Source organism: Heterodontus francisci, chromosome 7, assembly GCF_036365525.1.
Source record: "Heterodontus francisci isolate sHetFra1 chromosome 7, sHetFra1.hap1, whole genome shotgun sequence".
NCBI classification, from domain to species: Eukaryota; Metazoa; Chordata; class Chondrichthyes; order Heterodontiformes; family Heterodontidae; genus Heterodontus; species Heterodontus francisci.
In genome coordinates, this window is record NC_090377.1 from 53762517 (window position 1) to 53776289 (window position 13773).

A 13773-nucleotide genomic window follows, 5' to 3' on the forward strand; every position below is an offset into this window, starting at 1 on the left:
TTCCTGGTAGAATGTAGTCACTCCGTTATAGATAAGATTATGGCTGGAATTTTACATTGGGCAGGAGGTCCGCTCACCAGCCGAAAAGTTGGGGGTGAGCCCGCCTCCGCCGGGCCTGGTGAGCCACCCCAGGATTTTTCACTCCCCAGGCCCTTAATTGGCCTTGGGCAGCGGGACTTCCATCTCCTTGAGGCAGGAAGTCTCGCCTAATGGAGCTGCTGGACAATCAGCGAGCTGGCAGCTGTTAGTCCCACCATGAGTGGTGGTCACTACTGGGATTGCACCTAGCCAACAGAAGCAAGAGGGATGACGGCCCTGGGACAATTGGCCGGGCCTTGGCAAGGCAAGTGGGGGTCACTTAGGAGTGCGGGGTGGAGTGTTGTCGAGCGGGGGCGGTTGGGCAGTGGGGTGGGGAGGGGGTGCCCGGTCATGAGGGCCCCACCCCCAGCCTGCAAGAAGCCAGGTTTTACCAGGCAGCATTCTGGGAGCCTTTGCTGCCCAACCACCGCTGGTAAAATGACAGCGGCTGCAGGAGGGCCCTAAGTGGCAGTTAATTTGCTACTTCAGGGCATTGATTGGCCTGGGGCGGGCAGGCCGTATCTGGCTGCTGCCGCCGCCCCACATAAAATTGCAGCAGGGGCAGGAATGCACCTGTCGCCTCCCAGTCAATTTTATGGCGTCCCACAGCCCGCCATCAGCCCGCTTGTGTGGGAGGCCGTAAAATTGCGGCCTGTGTTAGCCCTTTCACTCCCTCGCTTTATGTGGGAATATACCATCTGCCTTTTCAGGTGAACATTAAATATTCTATGGGACTATTTGAAGAACAGTAGTGAGAACTGGGCTCCAATATTCTCCCCTATGTGCCTGGGCGCTGGACAGTTCCAGCATGCCGGAAGGGTGCTGTACCTGATGAGGCCTCAAAATGCTTAACTTTGGTGGGTCTGCTCATTTGCATGATCTAATTACCCCACTGCACAGGCTTCCTCTTTGGCAGAGACTTGTGCCTGAAAATGAAGGGAGGGACACATTTGCAGCTGCAAGTTTAAAAGGCCTGCAGCTATTGATCTGACTGCCAGCCTCAATGTCTTCTGGCTTTTGTTGGAAAACTCCTGCCCCAAAGATCATACTAAAGGTAATAACTGAAGCTTCTACCTACCTTCTCAGACCACCTTGTTTGCTGATCCTCTTAGATCCTCTAACTGGGGGCAACCAAGGTGCAAGGCCTAATGTCAGCTTGTTTGTGCATCACTAAAGTTGGGTGTCTCTCCATCACAGATGCAAGAAGCTGAAAGAGAGAACAGGAAACATTGCCTCCTATCTCATCTCCAGTATTGCCTCTGTCCTACACTTGTTGTATGTGCGAACCCAGGACCGCCAGAATGGAAAGTCCCAGTAATCCTGTGGTAGCCTATAAGGGGCTTTGCTCTCAATGTAATTAGTCTCTGCCATTTTTTTCCTTTCTGTACCACTTGAGAACTGATTCTTTGTTCATGCTATGGAGAGAATACTGGGGCCGATGTCCCAGCTAACATTCCTGCCTCAGTCAATATCACCTAAATATAGACAACTGCTTATTGATTTCATAGCTGTTTTGTGACTTCTTGGGCTGGATTGACAAAGGTCGCTGAGTGCAGGTACGGAGGCAAGCACAATTTGAATATTGCATTCACAGAGGTTGGCATTGGGACTCATCTCTGGAATGCAACGCCATTTTTAAAAGGACGTGGGCAGCAAGGGAATGGGTTGGGCGCACGCTTCCATTTAATTGCCTGTTGAGCTCATTAACAGACTTGTCAGCAGCAGTTTTTAATTTTCAAAGGCTGGGAACATGGAGGACACTATGGAGGGAATACGATAGGTTTTCAAGGTGTGAATACATTTGTGGGGTGGGGGGGTGGCTAGGAAGGCTATGGGAAGGGCTGATTGAAAGACTGCAGAGGCCCAAACAAATTTCATCTGCTTCAAAAGTGCCACAGAGTGGCCATTACTGCAGCTATAAGACTTGCTTTTCTCAGTGTTGAGTGGTAGGAATCCAGAGAGGGATGTGAGCCCGGCGGCATCACTTGGATACCTGGGGTTAGCAGGGGAAGCCCTAGTGATGGTCGGCGCAACATCGAGGGCCGAAGGGCCTGTACTGCGCTGTAATGTTCTATATTCTATGAATGTACCAAAGCCCAACTGAGGGAGTTCAGATGGGAACAGGCCATTCTGACGTTGGACAGAGCAGCCAGAATGAGCTGCAGCAGATGAAACCTCCCAGACAGCTGGAGGCCAGAGGAGAACAGCAGGAGGCTGCAAGGGGAGGAAGGCGCTATCCAAGATTTCGGGTGCACAACCCAAGAGTCAGCTACCTGCAAATGACAGAGTGCCAATGCCGTAGGAGCCTGCACCTATCTAGGCAGATGGACTCGGTGCTGTGGGCTCTGATGCACAATGACCTGAGGCTTCACAGCCCCCAAGGCAATTCCCTGCCTGCAGCTGTCAAGGTCTCTGTTGCCCTAAGCTTCCATGCAACTGGATCATCTCAGGGATCAGCTGTGGACCTAGGTGGCATGTTGCAGTCATCAGCTCATCAGACAGGCCAAAGATGCCATTTTTAGGAGAGCAGGGGATATTTCCACTTTGATACCGGTGGACCTGTACAGAGGGCATTGGGTTCAGCCTCCATCGCTGGATTTCCCCAGGTGCAGGGCATCATCGATTGTGGACATTAAGGCACCCAGTGACCGGCCTGTCAGATCCATCAATATGAAGGGCTTCCACTCCCTTGATGTTAAAATGGTCCACAAACACAAGAGCTTCCTCTATGTGTGTGATATCTTTCCTGGCAGCTGGCATGACTGTTTCATCCTCTGCCAGTCTAGGCTGCCTAATCTTTGCTCTGTCCGTCAAAGTGCCTGGATGGATCTAAGGGGACAAGAATATTCCTTGAAGAGATGGCTGCTGACCCCTCTACAGGAGCCCCAGATAGAGGCACAGAGGCGATGAAACCAATGCCACCTGCTCAGCAGGCCAACCATTGAGCAGGCTATCAGGTTTGTGAAGATATGATTCTTGTGCCTGGATCAGTCAGGTGGCACCCTCTAATGCCCTCCTGCAAGAGTCTCTGTCATTGGTCTGCTGTGTTCTCCATAACATAACCCTCCAGATAGGTGTGGACCTTGAGGATAGTGAGGCTCTGGAAGGAGACAGCTCATTGGGAAAAGGGCAGGAGGTAAGAGAGGAGGAGGAAGGAGGGGAATGGGGATAACACCGAACAGAGAGGTGCCCCTGCTGCATGATGAGGTGGCCTCCCTGTGTGACCCTCTGAGAAAATGACCTCCCTCTCCTCCCTCACCGTCTCCAGCATTAAATCCAGGTGGACATTGATGAAGCGAGGGTCTGCCCTGGCCCCAGTGCTGGGCCCCCAGCTCCCCTGTCTCATCTCACTTCCCTCTGGTGCTGGGGAAGGCAAATCTCTGCCTCAGGGCAACCAGCAGCCTCAGTGATGGCTGCCAAAGAAGTCTACACAAGCCCAACACTTGATCTGACCCACTGCCCATTTTCAATCCCATGGCTCTAAGTGGATAGGAAACCGGTCTCCATACCAATAAAAGGCTTACCCATTTGAAAATTGTAATCTGAATCAGTTTCCCACAGGAGGCGGGTTTCTGACCCAAAACTAGACCCAGTTCCTGTTTCCTGCCTTCATAATGAAACTTTGTCTCCATACCTGTAATTGAACTCTTTTTTTTTCCCCAGTATGGAAAAGAAGGAGTAGCCGTGATGGTAAAGGATGACATAACAGTTGTAAGAAAGGATCTTGGCTTAGAAGATCAGGAAGTAGAATCAGTATGAGTGGAGATTAAGAACAACAATTGTCAGAAGACACTGCTTGGAGTAATTTATTGTCCCCTAACAGTAATTATACTATTGGACAGATCATGAAGCAAGAAATAGTTGGAGCTTGTGACAAAGGCAATTTGGTAATTGTGGGAGACTTTAATCCTCATATAGACTAGCTTAATCAAATTAGCAAAGGTAGTCTGGAAGATGAGCTTGTAGAATGCATTTGCACCAGTTTCCTGGCACGAAACATTGTAGAACCAACTAAGTGTAAGGCTATATTAGATCTAGTATTGTGTAATGAGGCAAGATTAATTAGTACCCTCATTGTAAAAGATCCTCTGTGAAAAAGTGGTCAGAATACAATTGAATTCCATATTAAGTTTGAGAGTGACATACCCCAGTTAGAACAAGAATCATAAACTTGAACAAAGCCAATTACTTAGTTATGAGGGGAGAGCTGGCTATTATTGATTGGGTAAATAGACTAAAAGGTATAGTGATAAATAAACAGTGGGAAATGATTCAAAATGTTCAACAAAAATATGTTCCATTAAAAAACAAAAACTCAGAGAAAAATCCCCCAGTGGCTAGCTAGTGAACTTAAGGATAGTATTAGATTAAAAGAAGAGGCTTGTAATGTTTTAAATAATAGTAGTAAGCCTGAGGATTGGGAGAGTTTTAGAAACCAGCAAAGGGCGGCCAAAAAATTGATAAAAAGGGCGAAAAAAGAACTAGAGTAAACTAACCAGGAATATAAGAACAGATTGTAAGAGCTTTTACAAGTATGTAAAAAGAAGAGCAGCTTAAATAAAAGTTGATCCATTAGAGACAGAGACGGGAGAAATTCTCATGGGAAATATGGAAATGGCAGAGACGTTGAACAAATATTTTGTGTCTGTCTTCATCATAGAAGATACAAATTACATAACAGAAATAGAGCGTAACCAAGGGGCTAATAAAAGTGAGGAACTTAAGGTAATAAATTTCAGCAGAGAAAAATTATTGAAGAAGCTTAAGGGACGAAAAGCCGACAAACCCCGCGGACCTGATGGCTTACATCCTAGGGTTCTAATAGAGGTAGCTGCAGAGATAGGCTTATGATTTTCCAAAATTCCCTAGATTCTAGAATGGTTCCAGCTGATTGGAAGTTAACAAATGTAACATTGCTATACAAGAAAGGAGGGAGAGAGAAAATGGAGAACTACAGGCCTGTTAGCCTGACATCAGTCGTCGGGGAAATTGCTGGAATCTATTATTAAGGAAGTCTTAACAATGCACTTAGAAAATCACAGTTTAATCACACTCTTTGATCAGACAGAGTCAACATGGTTTTATGGAAGGGAAATCATGTTTGACAACTTTATTAGAGTTTTTTGAGGATGCAATTAGAAGGGTAGATAAAGGGGAACCAACCGATGTAACGTACTTAGATTTCCAAAAGACATTCAATAAGGTGCACACAAAAGGTTGATATGCAAGATAAAGGGCTCTTGGAGTTGGGGGTAATATATTTGCATATAGGGTGTTTTCAAGTTGGCAGGCAGTAACTAATGGAGTGCTGCAAGGATCAGTGCTGGGGCCTCCGTTATTTACAATTTATATTAATAACTCAGATGAAGAGACCGAGGGCAATGTATTCAGGTTTGTTGATACAAAGCTAGGTGAGAATGTATGCTGTGAGGAGGACACAGAGGGAAGAGATATAGACAGGTTAAGTGAGTGGACAACAAGGTGGCATATAGAGTATGATGTGGGAAAATGTGAGGTATTCACTTTGGTCGTAAGAATAGAAAAGCAGAAAAAATTTTAAAATGTGTGAACCTTCTCACTGTTGATGTTCAAAGAGACATGGATGTACTCGTACAAGGAATACAGTAAGTTAGTATGCAGATACAGCAAGCAATTAGGAAGGCAAATGGCATGTTGACCTTTCTTGCAAGGGGATTGGAGTATAAGAATAAGAAAGTCTTGCTACAATTTTAGAGGGCTTTGGTGAAATCACACCTGGAATAGCTAAGGAAGGATGTACTTGCATTGGAGGTGGTGCAGCAAAGGCACACTAGATTGGTTCCTGGGATGAGAGGCTTGTCCTATGATGAGAAGCTAAGTAAATTAGGCCTATACTCTCTGGAGTTTAGAAGAATGAGAGGTGAATGAGTTTAACTGAGAGGTTGTTTCCCCTAGCTGGGGAATCCAGAGCATGGGGGGCAGAGTCTCAGGAAAAGGAGTCAATCACTTAGGACTGAGATGAGGAGAAATTTCTTCACTGAGGGTTGTGAATCTTTGGAATTGTCCACCTCAGAGGATTGTTGATCCATCATTGAATATATTTAAGGCTGAGATACACAGATTTTTGTTTTCACAGGGTATCAAGGATATGAAGAGTGGGTGGGAAAGTGGCGTCGAGGCAGAAGATCAACCATGATCGTATATGAATGGCGGAGCAGGCTTGAGCGGCCTTATGGTCTACTCCAGCTCTTATTTCTTATGCTCATATGTTTAAACAAATGGAATTAATTGTGTAAAATGCTTTGTGATGTATGAACCTTAACAGCAACTTCCATTTATATGATGACTTGAACATAGCAAAAGGTCTCAAGGCATTTTATAGTTATAGTTGGACACAAGCAGCAGTAGGAAGGGAATTTAGATAGATGACCAAAAGTGTGGTTGAAAAGGTATGTTCTCAAGAGGCTCTTGATGCTCGAGAGGGACATAGCAAGACAGATAGATTTAGAGAGAAATATAGAGTAAGGTGATAATATGGACAATGATTCTGCTGCAGAGGTGCAGCACAGAGACAAGGGAACACATATGAGACTAAAGTTGGGGAAAAAATTGATATGAGGAAGTAAACGCATAATACAGTGAATGGTGGAAATCTGAAATAAAAACAAAGTGCAGGAAATATTCAGATCTGGCAGCTTCTGTAGAGAGCGCAACAGAGTTAACGTTTCAGGTCTGTGACCTTTCATCATATGAGGAAGGATGTAGAGCTGGAGGAGGTTGCAGATGTAAGGAAGACTGAGATCATAGTGGGACTTGTAGACAAGGGTGAAAATTTTGAAATTGCTGAACTAAAGACTAGGGAGCCAATGCGGGTAGGTGAATAATACTTTCTGTGGGATAGGGTGCAGACAGCAGGGTTTTGCCTGAGTTGGAGAGTGGAGTACTGACGGCCAATGAAGTGAACATTGGAGATTAAAAATTTGGCAGTAGACAAGTAGGTTGTTTAGGGAATGGGTAATCAGATAAAAATGGTTCTATTAAAGAACAGCTTTGCCCAGACAACATTAGCTGAGCTTACCATGGCTTTCAATATAATAGGGCCTGGTCAGTTATTAGAGCCAGGGCTAGGTGCTTTTTATATCTGAGTCCATAGTCTCTTTAACTACTTCGTAACAAGGAATTGGAGTATTGTGTTCAATTCTGAGCACCACACTTCAGGAAAGATGGCAAGGGCTTGGCGACAGTGCAGAAGAGATTTATTAAAATGGTACCGGAGATGGTACAGAGTAGATAGGGAGAAACTGTTCCTATTCATGAATGGATCGAAAATGAGAGGGCACAGATTTAAAATAATTGGTAATAGAAGCAAACGCGACATGAGGAAAAACATTTTCATGCAGTGAGTGGTTAAGGTCTGGAATGTGCTGCCTGAGAGTGTGGTGGAGGCAGCTTCAATTTAAGCATTTGAAAGGGAATTAGACTGTTATATGAATAGGAAGAATGTGCATGGTTAGCGGGAGAAGGTAGGGGAATGGCATTGATTGAAAATCTCATTTGGAGAGCCGGTGCAGGCACGATAGGCTGAATGGCCTCCTTCTGTGCTTTAACAATTCTGTGATTCTGTGACATTTAGATGATGGGGTTATTTATCATTCTGCATCATTCTTGTAAAGCAAGGATATGAATCTGTTTCAGAAAAAGAAAGTACCTGATCCTGGGATTCTTTCCACCAAGGAAGTGGGTACAATGGGGCAAAAAGGAGTCTGGACTTTTGAGAGGTGTCTTTGTGCTTCTGTGTTGGAATGTTCTCTGATGCAGGTTGAAGATGCTGGCTGGTGCAGTATCCAGACAAATGCATATACCATCCATGCTCGTGACTAATGCCCTTTAGCACATTAAGCACCTGACTTTCCATAAATCTACAACTCGGATGTCTCATCAGCAGGGACATAAAATCACACGTTTATTGGATGGGCCTGCCTTTATATAACTTGTCCAAATTTATATTTCCGTGAAAGTTGAAAGTTTCAAAAATTAATCTTAGCTGACCTAATTCTTTTAAAATTATCCATTCTTGGGATGTGAGTGTCGCTGGCAAGGCCAGCATTTGTTGCCTTCTTAAATGACTGCAGTCCATGTGGTGTAGATACACCCAGAGTGCTGTTAGGAAGGGAGTTCAGGGATTTTGACCCAGCGACAGTGAAGGAATGGCAATATAGGTTCCAAGTCAGGATGGCGTGTGGCTTGGGGTATAACTTGCAGGTGGTGGTGTTCCCATGCATATGCTGCCCTTGTCCTGCTAAGTGGTACAGGCTGCAGGTTTAGAAGATGCCGTTGAAGGAGCCTTGATGAGTTGCTGCAGTGCATCTTGTAGATGGTACACACTGCTGCCACTGTGCACTGATGGTAGAAGGAGTGAAAGGCTACCTTAGACAATCAAGTGAGCTGCTTTGACCTGGATGGCGTTGAGCTTCTTGAGTATTGTTGGACCTGCATTCATCCAGGCACGTGCAGAGTGTTCTTATCACATTCCTGACTTGTGCACAGGCCTTTGGGAGTCAAGAGGTGAGTTACTTGCCACAGATTTCCATGCCTCTGACCTGCTCTTGTAGTCACAGTATTTATGGGGCAGCTCCAGTTCAGTTTCTGGTCATTACTAACCCCAGGATGTTGATAGTGGGGCTTTCAGCAATGGTAAATGCTGTTGACTGTCAAGGGAAAATGGTTAGATTTTCGGTCATTGCCTGGCAATTGTATGGCACTAATTTTACTTGCCACTTATCAGCCCAAGCCTGGATGTTGTTTAGGTCTTGCTGCATGCAGGCTAGGTCTGAATCAATATCTGAGGAGTTGCAAATGGGACTGAACATTGTGCAATCATCAGCAAACATCCCCACTTCTGACTTTATGATGGAGGGAAGGTCATTGATGAAGCAGCTGAAGATGCCTGGGCCTAGGACACGACCTTGAGGAACTCCTGTAGCGATATTCTGGGGCTGAGATGATTGGCCTCCAACAACTACAACCGTCTTCCTTTATGCTAGGTATGGAACTAACCATTGGGGAATTTTCCCCCTGATTCTCATTAACTTCAGTTTTGCTCGGGCTCCTTGATGTGGTCATATACTGCCTTGTTGTCAAGGGCAGTCACTGTCATCTTACCTCTTTTGTCCATGTTTGGACCAAGGCTTTCGAGGTCTGGAGCTGAGTGGCCATGCCGAAACCCAAACTGAGCATTGGTGAGCAGGTTGTTGCTGAGTAGGTGCCGCTTGATAGCACTGTCAATGATGTCTTCCATCATATTGCCAATGATTGAGTGTAGACTGATGGGGCGGGTAATATGCTGCATTGGATTTGTCCTGCTTTTTGTGAACAGGACATACCTGGGAAAGCCAGTGCTATAGCTGTACTGGAACAGCTTGACTAGAGGCGCGACTAGTTCTGGAACACAAGTCTTCAGTACTAATATAAAAGCAAGAAATACTGGAAATACTCAGCAGGACTGGCAGCATCTGTGGAGAGGGTCGAGCAGTATATTACCTTCCTCAGCAGTCGACAGGGGAGAGTTCGTGGCTTTGCAATGGTAGTTGGTTTCCCTCACATGTAGGGCATGATTGACTATACATATATGGCACTGGAGCATAAGGCAGCATCATTTATCAACAGAAGAGGATACCACTCTATTAATGTACAGCTAGTGGCCGTCCATGTCTCCGCTTTAAAGACGTCTGCAAACGCGACATGAAATCCTGTGACATTGATCACAAGTCGTGGGAGTCAGTTGCCAGCGTTCGCCAGAGCTGGCGGGCAGCCATAAAGGCGGGGCTAAAGTGTGGCGAGTCGAAGAGACTTAGCAGTTGGCAGGAAAAAAGACAGAGGCGCAAGGGGAGAGCCAACTGTGTAACAGCCCCGACAAACAAATTTTTCTGCAGCACCTGTGGAAGAGCCTGTCACTCTAGTATTGGCCTTTATAGCCACTCCAGGCGCTGCTGCACACACCACTGACCACCTCCAGGCGCTTACCCTTTGTCACTCGAGATAAGGAGGCCAAAGAAGAAGAAGAGTGGCTGATCATAAGAACAACATCATGCATGTGTGTGCAATGTATCCAGGGAGGTGCCATTATGCTTTTATTCTCAAACACTCTACCATCTGCTGCTAATCGACTTTGGGAGGAATGTAACAGGGTTATAGCTAGGGGACAAGGGATACCATGTTCAGATCTGACATAACACCTACCAACACACATGGCGGCACAAGGAAATGAAAGAACTTGCGTTTATAAAGTGCCTTTCCTGACTTCAGGATGTCCCAAAGCACTTTATAATCAGTTAAGTACTTTTGAAACATAGTCACTGTTGTAATGAAGGGAATCACAGCAGCCAATTTGCACACTGAGGTCCCACCAACAGCAATATGATACATCACCATCTGTATTCAGTGATGTGGTTGAATGATAAATGTTGGCCAGAACACTGGGTAATCTCTGTTGTTCTTTGAATAACGCCATGGGATCTTGAGAGATAAGATAGGGCCTTGGTTTAATATCTCATCCAAAAGACTGCATCTCCAACATTGCAGCATTCCCTCAGTATTGCACTGAGGTACCAGCCTGAATTATGTGCTCAAGAGTCTATGGAGTGGAGCTAGAATCAATGATCTTCTGACAGAAGCAAGGGTGCTAAAATTGAGCCATGGCTAACACCTTAAACAACAAGACACCTTAAATAAATTAAGCACAGATACAATCAAAGCCAGAGCACAACGAGTACCTTTATAGGGCACATGATAGGACCGCTTGAGAAGGGGTTCTGATATAAAAACAAGCAACGCCGGAAATACTCAGCAGGTCTGACAGCATCTGTGGAGAGAGAAGCAGAGTTAATGTTTCAGGTCAGTGACCCTTCTTCAGAAGTGCGATTCAGATGTCTAACTGCTTGGGATCTCCCAGCAATATGCCCTAGACTGAGTGTCATACACTCATAGAAAGGTATCTCACAAAAGGAGGCTATTCATTCCATCTTTGGTAAAGCTATCTGATTAGTCCCACTCCCCTGCTTGTTCCCCATAACCTTGTATTTTTTTTTCTTCAAGTATTTATCCAATTCCCTTTTGAAAGTTATTATTGAATCTGTTTCCACCACCCTTTCAGGCAGATCTTTCCAAATCAAGTTGCTGTGTAAAAAGAGGTTTCCACATGTCGCCTCTGGTTCTTTTGCCAATCACCTTAAATTTGTGTCCTCTGGTTATCAACCCTTCTACCACTGGAAACAGATCCTCTTTATTTACTGTATGAAAACCTCGATCAAATCTGCTCTCAACCTGTCTGCTTTAAGAAGAACAGTCTCTATTTCTCCAGTCTCTCTACAAAACTGAAGTTCCTCATCTTGGATGCCATTCTAGTAAACCTCTACTGTGCCCTCCTAAGCCCTAGACATGCTTCCTAAAATGTGGTGCCCAGAATTGAACACAATACTCCAACTGCAGACTAACTAGTGTTTTACAAAGATTTAACATAACTTCCTTGCTTTTATGTCTCTATAAAGCCAAGGACCCCATATGCTTTTTCAACTGCCTTCTCAACTTGTTCTGCCACCTTCAAAGATTTGCATACCTATACCTCCTTTAAAATTGTGTTAAATTTCATCCGTCGCGTGTCTTCCCGTTTTGCCAGTTTGTTTATATCCTCCCGAAGTCTATTACTATCCTCCTCATTGTTTACTACATTTATGGGTTTCGTGTCATCTCCAAACTTTGAAATTTTTCCCTGCTGCTATGAGGGCTGTGCTGCAGTGTCCCTGGAACTCGTGACACTATTAAGGATAGACTAGAAAATGGTGATGCTGTGCAAGATGACACTATAAAGCTGGAAATGAACTCCTCCACTCTCTCAGTGATAGTGGTCAGACCCCTTGGCACCCTTCCAATACTTCATACAGCTGTCTGCTTGACACCTGCAGCTTTCTCCTTCTGGCTAGGTCCTGGAATTCCTCAGCAGAATTGGGAGAGGGTCTCACCCTCCAGTGAGATCTCTGTTGTGCCATCTATGAAATTGGTTGTTGCTACTGCCCACTGATAGTTGTTTCTTCATGCGCAGACCACTCAAGTTCACTATCTAGCCCATACATAATGCCAGTGTCTTCATTGGTGGATAGAAGGGATAGAGTGCCTGATGGTGCATCCTCAAAGGGATTGTCTACCTCATAGATCTGTTGTTCTTCAGGAACCTTTTGATCTTTGTGGCCCAGAGAAATAGAGAACAGTTCAGTATTATGATATCATAGTGAAGCTGCATATGATCAGCTAACAGTCTGAACATTGCAGGCTGCAGTTGCCAAGCTTGCTGCATCTGTGCTGCATTGGGAGAAGAAATATAAGTAATATGCAGACACGTTGCATGGGTATGCCATCAGCCTCTCCTGGCCCCATACTCATGACCCTGCCTGCCCCAGTGATCTCCATGGCTTCCTGCTCTGCCTGTTTCAGTGCGACATTGATGTGGGCATCGCCACCCATCCTGTTCCTTTCCCTGGGATTATGTGCTGTCATGTCCTGTCCTGTAAAGAGAAACAGCGAGAGAGAATTAGTGTCTCTTTAAAAGCTGAGTTGAGACGTGTGAAGCTTTTCCATATAGTGGGTGTGGTGAATGGTATGAAAGAAGCATGGTGGAATGAGGATGGGTAGAGTGTAAAGGGAAGTGTCTGTGCTGTGAAGTGGTGGGAGTACTTGCCAGTTGTATAGTTGTTAGACTATGACAAGAGAATGGTGCTAATGTGTCTGTTTGGAACAAGCAAGGGAGGTGTTTTAGTGTGCCCTTGCAATGTTGAAGGAGGTGATTGAGGGGTGGTATTAGCTGAAAGTGGTGAAAGGAGTATTGCAAGGTGCTGGTGAGCGAGGTGGAGGGTTGAAGAGGTGTACTCACCCTTGCCACTCTAGTGAGGTCATTGAACCCCTTTGCATTGAACCCTGGTCCATAGGGATGATGCTGTTGGCACTGACACTCAGCTACCTCTGTCCGGGCCTATTTGGTAGTGGTCTTAGGCAAGCTAATTGCAGTGCTAGGGAAGAGTACTTGTCTTGTGCCTCCACTAGAAACTCCAGAGAAGGAAGTGGGGGATAGCCTTTCGAATCAGGTGTGCAGCCAGCAATTCTTCCTATGTGAAAAATGCAAGTAGGGGATGCAACTTTGCTTCATGAGGTGCATCTCGCTTTAAGGAGGATCAGGGAACGTGCCAAAAATTGAATGGGTCACATAGTGCAGACCACTGTCAGCAAAGATTTTTAAAGTTTGTTTTTTTTAAAAACATCATAAGTGTGTTCTTTATAAATGCATTTCTACTTTCATTACAAATGTCAGAGAATAACCTACCTCTATGACTTTATTTCAAAGCTGTAAAAGCAGTTTCAGTATTTGCTTCTGGACTTTACCATGAGTTTAACCTAACTATTCACACTGAATGATGGGACCTTTGCTGGATAGTATGTTAATGGAAGTGAGGAAATCAGTTACAAAATACTGGTATATTTGATTTTTTTTTAGCATAGTCACTTGTGAAACATGTCTAACGATGGTAACCACTATAAGTGGGATGTACATGTGATGGATTGAAAGACTATTCCAAATATTTTTACTTTAATTCTGCTTTCATTTATATAGTGCCCTACCATGCCAAAGCATCTCACTGCACACAAAACATTCTTTTTTAGACGTGCAGT

At 44.9% G+C, this 13773-nt stretch overlaps 1 protein-coding gene across 4 annotated transcripts in view; it reads left to right on the top strand.

The window, feature by feature from the left end:
- Positions 1 to 13773, top strand: part of csrnp3 (cysteine-serine-rich nuclear protein 3) — a 125455-nt gene that overhangs the window by 25099 nt on the left and 86583 nt on the right. The window contains exon 1 of one of the 4 annotated variants that reach the window (XM_068035209.1): positions 3015 to 3035. The exons of 1 other annotated variant lie outside the window; for it this stretch is intronic. The gene's annotated coding sequence lies outside the window, so the exon portion shown is untranslated. Of the gene's footprint in view, positions 1 to 3014; positions 3036 to 6271; positions 6293 to 6486; positions 6507 to 13773 lie in introns of those variants that run through there. 2 more of the 4 variants (XM_068035210.1, XM_068035212.1) reach the window with 2 other exon arrangements.